This window comes from Apodemus sylvaticus, chromosome 18, assembly GCF_947179515.1.
Source record: "Apodemus sylvaticus chromosome 18, mApoSyl1.1, whole genome shotgun sequence".
NCBI classification, from domain to species: domain Eukaryota; kingdom Metazoa; phylum Chordata; class Mammalia; order Rodentia; family Muridae; genus Apodemus; species Apodemus sylvaticus.
The window spans coordinates 61,153,896-61,166,180 of NC_067489.1; the positions used below are offsets into that span (position 1 = coordinate 61,153,896).

At 36.1% G+C, this 12,285-nt stretch overlaps 1 pseudogene; it reads right to left on the reverse strand.

Moving 5' to 3' along the window:
• Nucleotides 1-9,683: 9,683 nt before the first annotated feature.
• On the reverse strand, nt 9,684-10,111 carry LOC127668897 (mitochondrial import receptor subunit TOM20 homolog; annotated as a pseudogene).
• Nucleotides 10,112-12,285: the final 2,174 nt, after the last annotated feature.

Below are 12,285 nucleotides of genomic sequence, written 5' to 3' on the forward strand. Positions count from 1 at the left end.
TTATTACAGACAGTAAGAAATGCTTTTCTCACAACTATAATAAGTTAGGGCTGACACCTATTTTATAGAGAACACAAAGGTCTTATTAAATTTTAAATATATATCAAAATAGTTGATTTGTTTCCAATGAGAATACTTATTTTCAGAATATTTTAACTTATCAAGAAGTTACATATACACAAAGTCAGTAATAAGTAAAACATGTTAGTAGAGAGTGCAGACTGAATGTCTTTTTTGTAATAGATTCCAATAAAAATAAATGGACTTTACACCTGCTAGTCCCTCCTCATGTAATTGAGAAGGCAGAAATTCTGACTTGAAGTGTAAAATACAATAATAACCACCGACACTAAAATATGCAAGCTGCTACTGGTTTTCAGCATTATATCATCCTGCTAATATGTGATGTAACTCTATAGTATGCTTCGTCTGAATAGTTTCTCCTAAGATTTGACACACATTTCCTTTTTGGGAAAGTAACTCTTCAAATTTTCTTTGCTATGGAATTCTCTGGTGAGGTTAGTAATTGACCTCTGAGTACTGTTTTCATTCCCAGCAGCACTGCCAAAAATATACAAGCACTAGTTGACTTGTAATGTAGGCTCACTAATAATCAAAAGATGTTCATCTTTCTGGAAATTATCCAGTGATCCTGGTTTAAGAAGGTAATGTGATAGTAACCTTAGACTGCATGGGCGGTCCATAAATGTAAAACTTCTCATTTTCTACCAACTTTATGCTCCGATGTTTAGGATTGGCAGCTATTTTATATACAGCACAAGGTCTTATTAAATTTTAAAATATATATCATTTAAATATTGATATTATATATCAAATAAATAGTTGATTTATTGTAATAGCATAGCAAATATATATCCAAAGTCAGGCACAAGTCAAAAATTTATCTGAGAATTTCATCTCATGGAATAAAATATTAGGAAAAAAATCTGTCAGCCCAAAATTATACCACTCCAAGAGAGAAAAAAATATAGAAGTTGTCAATTTCTACTGAGGAGACCTCAGAGGATACAGCTCAGTGGCTGAGGCATGGTATAGCATAAGTGATGGCCTAGATTTATTCGCCAGGACAGAGAAAGTTAAGTCAATGAGGACAGAAATATATGCAATTAAATAGGCTGAATGAATACTCTTCCATTTTTTTTCTTAAAAATTCTATCCTACCATATAACATTTAGCTTAATACAGTTAACGTACAGATTAATTTAAGGTGAAACATTAATAACATTGAATGTTATTAGAAATTGCATATATTTAATGTGTCACTAAACATATACATAAAACTTTTCAAAGTAGAAAACTAATACAGAAGTTGATACCAATCCAGGCATGTTTATTTTTGGAAGAATGTGTAAAATTTTAGATGTGTGTAGTAGAGAAGTAGCTGACTACCACAAGTAGAATGTAATAGCCCATTCTTCTACAATCCTGAAAGACAGTAGTGCTGAGAATAATGCAGACAGTGTAGACCTGGAATCTTGCAGTTTCAGAGAGTAATAGGGATTCTGTTGTCAATGGCGCCAGAGGCCAATTGCATTGTCCCTTAAAACAACAACAAAAGCACAAGCAAATAAAAGCCTGATTATCTTCTTCCTACAACTTTGCAATTTTTATGAAGTTAAACCACAATTTAATGGGCTAATTACTTTGAAGAAAACATTAGAAATTGTAAGACAGTCTGTGGGATGTGGGATAGTCACCACCTTGCTACTCCTATGTAAATATACAGTGTTAAAAAAAAAAAGTGTGTCAGGCTAAAGTAAAAATGGAGCTCATAAAAAGTAAAATAACATCTGTTAATGACAATAGAATATTTTCTTTCTTTTTTTTTTTTTTTGGTGTTGAGACTATAATGACCTGACTTCTCTCTTTCCTTTCCTTTATCCAAACCCTCGCATGAACTTGCAATTCCCTTGCTCTTTTATCCCAAGGTGTACATATTTCAGAGTTGTCCATCAGGTATTGAATAGTCAATTAGTGTGCTAGTCCCAAATTTCAGCATAAGATTATGGCCTCCTGAGCTTGACAGTCTATTTGTGTTCCGCTATGGACAATCTTTTGTAGGCAACTGTGTTGGTGAAACTTCATTAGTGTATCTTCTGAAGTTACTAAAAGACATAATCTCAGAACTTATTTCCTAATCCTCTGGCTGTTGCAATCTTTTTGTCCCCTCTTCTGTAATGATCTTTGCCTTCAGAACAGAAGTTATGCTATAAATTTTGAGATTGGGATCCACAACTTTGCACTTTGTTAGCTTGTTGCTTTTCCAGTGATCTCCACCTGTTTCAAAAGAACATTCCTTGGTGAGGGGTAAGCTCTACACTCACGTTGGTATAAGGAAAAACATTAAGAACAAAGTAAAGGATTCTGCTGGTTTAGTAAAATGGAAGTTATAGGTTCTCCTCTAGTATCCATGATTTTACTAGCCCTAGGTAGTTAGCTAGGTTTACAGTATAAGGGATAATTTATTTTTTTAATGAGTTTATGTTCAATTAGAGAGTTGTTGCTTACTACCAAAGTATGTATGCAATGCTTGGTGTACCAGTAGGATTATCATGGTGTGCTGACCATTACTATGATTCATAGGCATCAGAGTTAGGTAGTATTGTTGGTATGTCCTTCTTTGTAATGTCGGCATGGTGAATTGTGTTCTTGGATCCAACTAATATGTTGAAATAAAAAAGAGGATGTAATTGTTGGTGGGACAATGGACATGGAAGAAGAGCCTTCTACTGTGTCTTGGGAAGATAACAAAGGTGCTGCCGGGAAATAATCTGCCCAAATAAAATTTCAGTTACAGTGAAGAAAATGAACAAAGGAATTTCTGCTTCTACCAAAAGCTACTACATTTGTGTTCCAAATATTAAGAGTACATCCAAAACTGGCAGCAAGCCTTGGCCGTGTCATATAGATGGTACTGGCTTTGGAAGCATGCAAAAGATAAAAGCATAGCAATCATTGATTCTTCATCTTCATTATCATTTTCATCCTTCAGAGAACATCAGCGGCCAGACAAAGTGTCAGGGAAAGAGTCCCCAAGAATTGTTCCTGAGAGGCAATTGAAAGAAGCTATGATGAAGGATCCTAGGTTGTGATAGAAAAAACAAAATATCAGAGGTACAGCATCACGAGACACCTGCCAAGCAGAGCTGAAAAACAGAACAAGAAGCTGGAAACTTATGTGTGGTGCAGACTAAAATGCTACAGGGGTTCTAACACCTAAACCCTTCAATACTGGTGCTGGACATGAATCTCTAGGACTTCTTTGCCTGGTGAGGTTTGGGAATTATTTTGTTCTAATCTTTTGCTTACTCTGTTCCCATTCCTCATTTCTGGGACAGCATGGTAATTTATAACTATTGTCATTTCATGTTGGAAAGATGTAATAGTCTTGATTGGGAAATTATGACCAAGGAATTGTCTTGAGTCACAGAAGAAATGTATTTATTGGACTTTTGAATAGCATTGAAACTATTGAAAACATTGAGTACTCTAGAAGTAGTACTAAATGAATTTTATGTGACCAGTTGGCAATCAACCTATAGGACCTGAGGACATGTTTTGTTGTGGTTTGAATGAGGAACGTCCTCCAAAGAGTTGTTTAAGACTTGAGCTTGTGACACTTATTAAAATGGAAATGAAACCTCCAGAAGATGAGACCTTGCCAGAAGTATCACTCTCTCTCTCTCTCTCTCTCTCTCTCTCTCTCTCTCTCTCTCTCTCTCTCTCTCTCTCTCTGTGTGTGTGTGTGTGTGTCTCTCTCTGTCTCTCTCTGTCTCTCTGTCTTTCTCTCTCAGTCTCTCTCTCTCTCTCTCTCTCTCTCTCTCTCTCTCTCTCTCTCTCTCTCCTCTCTCCTCTCTCTTCCTCTGCTTCTTATAACTAACACCCTCCTTATGCTACCATGACATGCCTTTCTTACCATTCTAAATCATGACCCACAATAAATTCTTCTTTAAACCATGACCCACAAATAAACTCTTAATTAAGGTGCTTTTAGTCATGTTATTTTACTACAACTATAAAATTTTTCAACACTTGTAAATTTTACTAATTTAGTAAAAGATGTGTTCTGATAATATAATATTGAAACACTGAAGGTACTATTCAGGTGGAAAATTCAACTTCACACAGAAAAGTACATTAACTTAAATGTTATTAATTAAAACTAGGAATGCATGTAAATTGTTATTAACAGTCCTGTAATAACATGTAAGCATACTGTCATTTTAAAAGTGATGTGTATTACCTGTATTGTTTGGCATTGCTTACTTTTATGTACCTTAGGATACTAAGTATGTGATTTAAGTAAGAAACATGTTAATAATAATAATTAAGAGAATATATTCAGTATAGTAATTTATGGTGATTTTGAGCAAAGCTCTTATTTGCTTTTAACTTTTACTAGTGTAAAGAAGCACGCAATGCTCCAAGAGTGAGTTGTTTTCTTCTTCTTCTGCATCTAAATCTAACAGACCCATGTTACATGCTAAATTGTAACTGACTGAAAATTAGTGTTAAAAGGATTCCTCTTTCTCTCATGTTAATGGAAAAAATAATTACCCAGTGTTCTTTTAAAAGAGCATCTTTCATTCTCTTCAGGTCATAAACACGTTTTAGATAGAAAGATGAAATGGCACTTTGTGTACTTCAATCTTTGATAGTTCTTCTCAATTTCAAATTTAGAATCTCTTATTATAGCTATAGTTATTTTTTTATTTCCATTAAGATCCCCATTTGAAAAAATAAGGCATTAGTTGTCATGGTGTTGCCCTTGGCTTGCTTAAAAATAAAGTTTTCTATAACATTCTTTTACTTAAAAATATTAAATTACTACTTTAGCTAGTAGCAAAGTAACCTGTATGAGTGCCAAAAACTAAAATATTCTAGGAACGTAAGCTTGCTGATGCTTTTGGAAATATCACTAAAAACTCATGGAGTTGAAAATAATTTCTTGATTGTGCCAATTGTCATGTTATATTCAAGCAGCTATTCAATAATGAAACAATTAAATGTACTTCTCTTATATTCTCCATGGTCTTTATTTCTTCAGAGAAAATGTGGATAAGTACTTTATTTTAGTGATGCAATGTCTTGATCTCTGTCATAGTTGATATAACACTGCATAAGTTGTTAATTCTGTCAATATGTAAACTCTAAACTCATATCACAGGAACCATGGAGTCCTTTTTACTCTATTAGAATGCTCCATCAATGAAGACATGCCCAGCATCCTTCTTAGTACATTACAAGGTGACACCTATGATTTTATCTCTTAAGTTTCTCTGTAAAGTCAGCTTATAAAGAATATGTTATCTTAGTTTTAGTTTCATTGCTGTGAATAGACACTATGACCAAAGAAACTCTTGTAAGGACAGCACTTAATTGGGGCTGGCATACAATTGCAGAGGTTCAGTCCATTATCAAGTGTGAGAGCATGGTAATGGCTAGGCAAATATGTTGGAGAGGGAACTAAAAGTCCTATATATTGATCTGAAGACTGCTAGAAGAAGACTAGTTTTCAGGAAGCTAGGCTGAAGATATTAAAGCCCATGCCCTCAGTGACTTGCCTATTCCAACCAGGCCATACCTTATAATAGTAGCACTTCCTGGGGCCAAGCATATACCAAGCATCACATTCCACTCCCTGGCTTTCATAGACTTGTTCAAAAACATGAGTCTTTGAAGGCCATACATAGCCATAGCATAATAAAACATGCATTCAGCCCAACTTCTAAAGTCTCCACAGTCTATAGCAATCTGAACAATGTTAACAGTTCAAAGTTCAAAGTCTCCTAAAATTCATCCAATATCTTTACTTTGATTCCAAAAACAAGATAAGAAGCCAGCTAGACAAACTCCAAACTCTGCATTTGCATGTACAAGTGGTCTTCAGATCTCCAAATTCTTTTTTCTCTTTTTGACTGCAACAAACTTCTTTCTCCTGGGATATTTCCACTTCATGTTGGCAGTTTTCCTCATCAGGTATCCCACAACTCTGGCATCTCAAACATCTTGAGGTCTGCAGGGCACCTTCAACATTGTAGCTTCTTGTTCCATTGTCTGAGAACCACACACAACCTCCTGGCCTCCTCCAAAGGGCTTGTATTAATTCTCCATCTTTGCCTCCTGTAGCACTCAAGGCTCTGGTTGACCCAACTGCTCTGCAGTTCTTGGTGATCATCTCATGGTACTGCCATCTCCAATATACTGGGGTCTTCTGCTGCAACTAAGCCTTATCAATAGCTTCTCATAGGCTCTCTTCATGGTGCCAAGCATCAGCTTATTTGCATGACCCTTTCAATCATAGTATGTCAAGGGCAACTGAGACTACACCTTTATCAATGGCCTTCTCTGGCCTCTCTTAGTTCCAAGTCTCAGTTGTTTTTCATGACACCTTTATGTCTTCAAAACCAGTACCACCTGGGTGACTCTTATGCATTACAAAGTACAGCTGTAATACAAGGTACAGTATTAGCTATCACTGCAACATAGCTTCTTTTTCCTCTCAGAAAATAATTCCCAGAAGATATTGCCTCAGTCAGGATGGTCTCTTTTTAATCAATGTTAATTTGTTAGCTCCAGCTAACTAGCATCAATTGTCCCAGTAGTCTCAATCTTTTCTTGACTATAAAGCTAGAGCCAAATAGCCAAAGTTGCTGAGCTCTGCTTCTTGCTGGGGCAAGAACATGGCCCCCTTGTTCTATTACATTATCAGTAGCTTTCTGTTTCCCAACACCTTTGATTCCTATGTTTGGCTGTCCTGGAACTTGCTTTATAGATTGACTCTTTGAACTCAGAGATCTTCATATTTCTCTCCTAAACACTGGGATCAAAAGGATAGTCCACCAAGCTCAGATTTACATTGTTCTCTACTTGGAACTTGCCCTGTGCAAGGCTGGACTTGAACTCAGAGATTTGCTTGCCTTTTCTTCCTGGAATTAAAAGTTTGTACTCTCATGCCTGGACCTAAATTTATCTGGGTGGGATCTTGCCCCAGGATCATTACTCCCTTAATTCAGTTTAATATCCTTGAATACACGATTCAGCTCCATTTCACTTCCTTGTGTCCCTTTAATACTCAACCATATATTTTATATTGTTCTTTCTAAGCTTGCTATGCTTGTTCAAAAGAGCCTTCAAGAGATTTAACCAGAGAGTGAAGTCTCTGGCTGGGCTTTTTGAGCCTTTCTTTGCCAATGCAATTAATATAAATATTTTTACCTTAGCCTCAAGTAGACTCTTCAGTCAAGAGCAAAAGGCAGCCACATTTTCCACCAAAATATAACAAAAAATAGTCTCTAGGCCATATACTGAAATTCTGCTCTATTCTTGGGCTTGGGCTGCACAATTCAAATTACCCTCAGAAAAAAAGTATTTCACAGTCCTACTGGGATAACCCATTAAACCCCACTTAATTCCACTGCTTTCCAAATCCAAATTCCACAAATCCTCATTCTTCCAAACAAAAGCATGGTCAGGCCTATCACAGCAACACTCCAGTTCCTGGTACCAACTTCTCTCTTAGTTAAGGTTTCATTGCTGCTACACCCTGACCAAGGTACCTCTTATAAGAACATCATTTATTTGGGGCTGGCTTAAAGGATTCAAGTTTCAGTCCATTATCAACAAATCAAAAGCATGGCAGTGTGTAGGCAGGCACAGTGCAGGAAGAACAGAAGATTTGCAGCTTCATCTGAAGGCTCCTAAGAGAAGACCAGCTTCCAGGCATCTAGGATGAGGAAGATAATCCCATGTCCACAGTGACACACCTACTGCAACAAAGCTACGCTTTCTAGTATTACTATTCCCTGGTACAAGCATATAGATACTGGGATACAGTTAGAATTCTGGTAACTTGACAGCAGAATCAGTAGATATATTGGAAACATAAGGATTCTACTTGTGAAAAAATAGATATTCTGGGAATAAAGCTTAGTGGTATATTTAAAAATTTATCCCTTAACTATTATTTTTACTTGAGCAATTGTAGTAAATAATTGCCTGTTATGACATCCAAATGCAAAGGTTTCTGTGAATATTCATTTTGTTTTCCTTTTGTGTAAGCATCTACGAACAAAACCTTTAGGCCATATAATAAGCTACTATAAAATAATTGGCTTAAAAGTCCTGCTTCTGAGGTCACTCTAAGTCAAGTTAAATTGATTGCCTTTTGTTCTTCGCATAATGAAAATTTACCTGTGTCATTTGTGTTTTAGATTTTCAATAAACCCTAGGCATTTGAATAATAATATAAAACTTTTTGGCTATGTAGATTGTTGTTTAGATCTCTCAAGATATAGCTGTTATTATATCAGCTCACATTTTTAAGTTCTCATAATTTCTAAACTAGATCCCAGTGGCCTACAAATTTATGCAGTTTCATCATCTGTTATGGCCTCAGGTAGATTCTGTGCTCAAATACTCAAAACCCTAAAGCTTTAGTCTTCTCCTGATTGACAGGTGTGTGGCAAGGACCACTGCCCAGTTCCATCTGCCTGAACTCTCCATTTCATTTTCTGCAGAGCTCCTGTGCACTTCTTTTCTGCCAGAACACTTACACTGTTGGGTGAGAAATAATCGCAGCATACCAACGGATCGCCATTTCAGAATCTGACATCCAGTCTCTTGTAGGACTCTTTCTAACCACACATGAATATTACATACTTGACTTTTTCCCATTTTCAATAAAATCTGCCAGTTTGATTTACAAGAACCAAGAATTTTCAGATCTCTGGTTCTGGACTGAGTTTCCTATCTTTGGAGTGAAAAGCACACTTATTGGCCTCTCGATTTTTTTTTTTTTTTGGTCTGATTGAACTTGATTTCCAGCTTACAGAAATATTTTTGAAAATTTTCACACTAGTGTATATTTATATTCTCGAAAAGGAAACATTCCCTATTGACATTTTTTTATTTTGTTTGAAAAGCAATGGCTCTTGGGATTTCTGTTTGTATTCATTTTAAATACAATATATTTTAAAGGAAATATCTAAAATTTAAGACTTATATGATACTGACAGATATGGATAATGTCCAAGGCTTTCAAGGATGGATGGATCTGGAATAGTAGGAGTGAACAAAACTTTAAAATAGTTGCTAGGCTTCCATGGAACTGTTACTAGCCAACCACATTGGATCCTTTCTTTCTTTCTTTCTTTCTTTCTTTCTTTCTTTCTTTCTTTCTTTCTTTCTTTCTTTCTTTCTTTCTTTCTTTTTTCTTTCTTTCTAAGTTTTAATGCTTAGTTTTCACAAACACAAGTTTCTACACAATTTTACAATATACTTAGGTAAAAACTCCTGGTGATTTTAAAAGATTGGAACATAATATGAGGAATAGTTGAATAGTGCACATTTTAAAATCACCAGGAGTTTTTACCTAAGTAATATACTACTATATTTGCATTCGCATTGTGTGTTTTAAGAACAAACGAAATCCATGATATTTTGGTTAACTCAGTGTATTTATAATATGAAAGCTCTGTCAAAATACTTTTCACTGGAAAAATAAATAGAACAGACAATGGATCTACCAAAGTTCACATTTGCTTTGGCAGATGTCAGTGTGGGACAGTTCATGACAAACACAATTTGCCCTTATTCCCCCAGAGTTGATCAGCTTCCAAGCTAACTGTTAAATTATTTTATTGAGATTTCATCATGTTGGTATTTGGCTCATCCCATACCATCTTCAGCCAAACTCTGAGCACTTTCAATTCTCTGACTAATGGTTGGAAGCTTGGTCAGAAGCATCTAGAACACTGGTGGTGGAAGAGTCTGCTGTAACACTTGCTGAGGCTGTCCACACATAGCAATGACATTTATTAGGTAGTCTAAGCCCTTCTTGTAGTCACCTTGGGCTAATAACGCTTCCCCAAGCTGCATCTCTTCAAGGAAGAATTTCTCAACAGCTTCAGCATCTTTTAAATCAGGTAACTTGGAAAGCCCTTAGCAAGCTTCTGTTTCTTTGTTCTCAAAGCCTGTTCTTGAAGTTGAAGTTGGGGTCACTCTGCCTTTTGTTGTTGAAGTAGATGCAGTACCAGATGAATAGGGCACAGCACACACCCACAGTGATGGCACTGTTCTGGCCCACCATCTTCACTCGACTGGGGCGTGTGCTGGGCCAGAGCAGCCCATCTGTGGATCCTTTATGTCTACCCAAATAGAAAATACAGAAAACCTCAATCAGTACTCCTCTTTGGCAACTGTTAGACCCCATGGCATCTGATGAAAGGAAAACATTAGCAATACACAGTGGGCACAACAACAGGTATCATCCTCTACTGGAATGGCTCTAGCAGAGGTTTCTGGTTCAGAGATATTCAGCCCTGGGAATATTATAGGTCTTATTTATGCCTAGGATTTTAGGATTCTTTGGCCCTGCGGTAGCTTCCAGATGTAACGTATCTTAAGTACCTCCTCACTTGTGATCTCCACTGCTGTTCCCTCTGCTATTACTGTCCTTGTCACATTGCCAACTCTGAAACTCTACCCCTTTACTTGTGATGTTACCATGGCTATACCTCTGCATTGGTAATACCACACTGGCTGTTTGACTTTTAACAGGGGTCCCTGGTATGGATGCCTTACTATATCTCACCATAGTCCTGCCTTTTATTCATTCATCAAGTAAATGTTCACCTCACTTCATTTCACTACTCTTGGCTCTGCCCCTCCTTCAGATGTCAGACATCCAGCCTGTTTCACTGTGTTTGGGACTGTCCTGTGTCTACCATGGTTGCTCATTTGTTATCAGCTCTGTAGGGTAAATATTTCAGCACCAGACAATGGAGGATAAGATGATGTCCTGGTCAGACCACTAAATAGTCTGCTTGTATAGACAGTTCAGGTGTTCATAACAGTATACACAAATCTTTTGTGCTAGAGATTCTAGGCTACACTAATCATGGGAATGTACTTTTTACAGGAGGCACAATCTTTCTGACATCAGTAGAATAATTTTAAAGCTTTTGATTTATTTTTAAGTTGATGTATAAAATAATGAGTTACACACACATACACACATACACATACACATAAGCACACACACATACACATGCACACACACACACACACATACACACACACACACCTGGTTCCTTTTTCTTTACATGCTCCCTTTCAGTAGGCCCACAGACTTACTATTTATTTATTTATTTATTTATTTATTTATTTATTTATTCATTGCTTTTGAGGCCAGGCCTCTTGACACCCAAATTGTCTAATAGTTTACTTTAGAGATAAGTCTGATCTTGAACTTATATCTTTCAGTGTACACTTTTCAGACCCTGGATTGCAGACATGCCCCATTACCTTCTTTTATTTTTAACCCTAATAACCTAAGACATTATAGCTTCTAGTTTTGAACAGTCCTTCAATATAGACAATATTACCTGTGGGGAAGAGAAACATCCTATTTCTATTTTACAAATAGTGAAATAGTACTGTAGCATTAAGTAACATGTTTCTATCCAAATAAATAATGTGTAATAATTACAATGTCGATATAGATTACTTTTTGTTAAGAAGAACTGAGAAGTAAAATATTGTGTGATTTGTCATTTTTCATATGAAATAATTTTAAAATCGCTTTACTTGTTACTTGTTTACAGAAAGGTCAGAAGGTACAGAGAGTGAAAGGAAAATCTGCACAGCTTCACTTTGACGTAGTGATGTAGACACTACTCAGAAAGATAGGTGCTGAATCTGATGAGGGCTTTATTTAGTTATGCCATTTGAAAGGATGGAATCTCAGGTGCTAATTGCAGCTCCATGTCTGTGCACACAAATGATTTCAAGGAGTGTCACTGTGTCACTGGAACTCCACTACAGTTGTCTGAGGATTCTGAAATTATTTCTGGGTTTGTGTGCATACTTTTGAGATTTTGATTTTTCTAATCGATAATGACTTCTAAATAATAAGAATGTTCTGATACATTGGGAAAAACACAAAAGATGAAGAAAATATAAACAAAGGTACTTTTCATGGAAACAAAAGATGTTTTGGACAGAAACATAAGTTATACAACTTAAATTAAGCCAATTAAAAATATCCATTTTGAACATTAAAGAAGAGAATCTATAATCTCAGTCTGGCACACAGCTTATATAGATGTTAATGGGGAAGTTCAAGAACTAATGCTGTTCAGTATATTCAATTTAGAACATTTGTGTCATGTTCTTACTCTCATTGAGATCCATTAGTAAAATGGCTTTGCCTTATTCCATGAAATAAAAGTGATTTATTCCAAAACTGTTCTTAGTCTTTGG